Source organism: Nicotiana attenuata, unplaced genomic scaffold (genome assembly GCF_001879085.1).
Source record: "Nicotiana attenuata strain UT unplaced genomic scaffold, NIATTr2, whole genome shotgun sequence".
Lineage (NCBI taxonomy): Eukaryota > Viridiplantae > Streptophyta > Magnoliopsida > Solanales > Solanaceae > Nicotiana > Nicotiana attenuata.
This window is the reverse complement of record NW_017671191.1, coordinates 117,559-121,177: the sequence shown is the minus strand read 5'-3', so window position 1 is coordinate 121,177 and position 3,619 is coordinate 117,559.

The following is a 3,619-nucleotide window of genomic DNA, read 5'->3' as shown; positions in this document are numbered from 1 at the left end:
CTAAAAATAGATATCCAAGACTATTGTCATTTCTAGAGTTAAATTGAATTTATTTTGTTAGCATTAGTATTGGTTTGAACTTTATTTGAGTTAATATATACTATATTTATGGGCTATAAAACTTAGTCGACCATTCAAGAATGTTAAGTCCAAGCTTGAAATAATATATTAAAAGATAAAACTGTAAAAAAATTTAAGAAATATTTATAAATTACATTACAATACAACCCAGAATTCCCACCTTCGGGACCATGATGGCGCCTAACATTTCACTTGCTAGGCAAGCCAACGTTAGAGAATTCAAATCAACTTCAGCCAATTTTTAATAATAGAATTAATTAAGCTAAACAGAAGCTAAACAGAGTTTACGGAATATTATAAAACCCAAAATATATGAAACATTTAGGATCTGAAGTCACAAATCACGAGCTACTACGATTTACTACAAACAGAGTCTGAAAGATAATACACTGTTCTGAAGGAAAAGAAACAGTAAAATAACAAGAGTAGGAAGAGACTCCAGGGTCTGCGGATGCCAGCAGATCTACCTTGGTCTCCTGGAGATCAAGTCCAGCTGCTAACCTCAGATCAGCTAGGGCCGATACCGAAATCTGCACAGAAGTGCAGTGTAGTATTAGTACAGCCGATCTCATGTACCGGTAAGTGTCGAGCCTAACCTCGACGATGTAATGACGAGGCTAAGACAAGACACCTACAAATAAACCTGTACAGTATAACAATATATATACTAATAACAACGATAAAGAAAACAAGTCAAGTAATATTGGGAGGGGGACATGCTGAGGGGATCACAAGATAAAGGATCATAGCGGAATTAAGAACTTTGATCAACCGATATAATTAGAACAGACAAGAACAAGTAACCACAAAAGAAAGTATACGGCATCACCCTTCGTGCTTTTACTCTCAACCTCACCATATGAATCAAATAGAACCGGCACGGCATCACCCTTCGTGCATTAACTCTCTCATAACATAGCACGACATCATCCTTCGTGCATTAACGCTCACAATATGGCACGACATCACCCTTCGTGCATTAACACTCACAAACATGGCACATCATCACCCTTCGTGCATTAACTCTCTCCGTCACTAAAACAATGAACAATAACAACAGGGAGATGGAAATATCAAGTACAAGTCTTACTTCAATCTTTGGTTCCACAATACCAACCTCAACTTTAAATCAAAACCCAATCAATACCAAATCCGTAAATATGATAAGAACGATCAATATCAGATAAACTAGTCTAAGCATGGGGAATATGATCACGAAAAGCTATAATTTCATGAATAAGACTCACTCGCATGCTATGACTCGACCACAACGCATATGTTGTCACGACCCAATTTCCCCTCCATTCGGTTTAATGATGGAACCTAGTCTTAGGGACTAGGTAAGCCTAACATTTACTGAATAACACAATAATAAAGAAAATCTAACAATCTCGTTATAGAAATTTTTACAAAACTTACAAATTTCCAAAACCGGTAGTACAAGTCATAAGCTCTACAAAGTTTCGCTACAATTTCTAAACACACCTGTATAGAAATAAGTACAACAGTGTGAATACAAAATAGGAAGGTGACTCCGAAGCCTGCGAACGCAACAGCAGGATTACCTTGAGTCTCCTCGGCAAGAATCCGCACAGCTACTAACGATCAATACCTGGATCTGTACAAAAAATACACAGAAGTGTAGTATGAGCAAACTACAGCTGTGCCCAGTAAGTATCAAGACTAACCTCGGTGGGGTAGTGAAGAGGAACAGTCAAGACACCCACTGGTCTAATAAAATAGAACAAGTATAAGTATAGAAACTACAGAACATGATATCTATATAAAGACTACACGGTACGTCTAACAATACAGTAATTGCGATAAGGAAAGAAAACAGCAAGTAACAGCGGAACACCATAATATGAACACATAATAGTGAACGGAAATACAAACCAAATCTGAAATCACAAATACAGTAAAGACAAGTCATAACTCATCCACTACGATAGTTTTCACATAGGCCTTAGCCAACAAAATTCAATCAATTGGTCAAATCCTTCAAGTGATGAAAATATTTCGAAATATACTTCCTCCAAATAAATATTTTTAAAAAAAATAGTTCTTTCAAAATAATTACCTTTTGAATATAATCTTTTCAAATAAATATCCTTCGGACATAAGTCACCCCGTGACACCTCATCTCATAATCATACAATACGGGTCTCAATACAACCCTAACACTTGGCATCATGTGCCCTCATCACACCCTCATCACACCTTATGATCATACTGACAACTCACGTGCCAAATAGAGTCATTCTCACATGGAAGGCAAATAAACAAGATTGGGCGTCTATACTCAGCAATATCAAGGAGCCTCTTATCCGATAAGGGTGCTTAGCCACATGTATGCTTGTGCAAGTGTCCTAACATAGTTCATACCAGTTAGCAAGCATAAGGAAAAAGAACGGACATCACGTAGAATGTTTACACACGGATAGGATCAATGAAAAGCAACAGCTCAGAACACAATGGTAATAACAGGGGATCTCCCAGGATACCGTCCCGTAGTCCCAAACGTAAATGTGCAGGAGGATCTACTAAAATACCGTTCCGTAGTCCCAAAGTAAATAGGTAGAACAGGGGATCTACCGGGATACCATCCCGTAGTCCAAAAGTAAATGTGCAGGGGGATCTACCGGAATACCGTTCTGTAGTCCCAAAGTAAATATGCAGAACAGGGGGATCTACCGGGTTACCGTCCCGTAGTCCCAAAGTAAATATGCAGTGCAACCAATAGAAATAACAGTTACAGCGCGGAAGAAACCTCCTACATCACTACAACAAGTGCAACAACAAAAATGACACTAATACAAAGTGCGGCGAGTAAATCAACTCAAGAACTTTAAATCACAAAGAAACAGTAGAACCAGTTCACAAGGAATAACCACAGTAAAGAATGCTAGGCAAAAAGGGAACAATGCAACAAGGAAAAACTAACATGTAGCAACGATCCCACAATATACAAGTCAACAATAAGGAAGCCAACACGAGTCAAATAGTTCCAAATAAAGGCAGGTCAACTAAGATATAGGTTATCTAAACTCACTTAAGGTTGAGCAATTGCGAAGGATATTCAACAATTCAAATAATGGTAAGCAGCAGAAGATAATCATAACTCCAATTAAGACTAAACAATTATAGGATGAGATAATAATAATTTCAGTTAAGGACAAGCAGTTTTGAAAAGACAACATGGCGATAGAAGAGGCAAAATCTTCAGTTAAGTCAAATAACAGTCAAATAGGCAATAAGAGTGAATCCTAAAGCAATCAGTTCTAATTAAAGCATGTAGGAGTGAAACCAACAAATAGGAACTCAACATATCACGAACAACTTCATACACAGTGAGTATAAGGACCTAAGAACCTAAAGGCTAACTTTCCACAAATAAGTCCGAGCACGCACCCGTCACCTTGCGTACACGAACTACAATCAACATAGAGGACTCAAATCCTAAGGGGAAATCCCCCCCCCCCCCCGTACACCAAGGTTAGGGCAAGATACTTACCTCAAACGAAGAACAGACCGATAC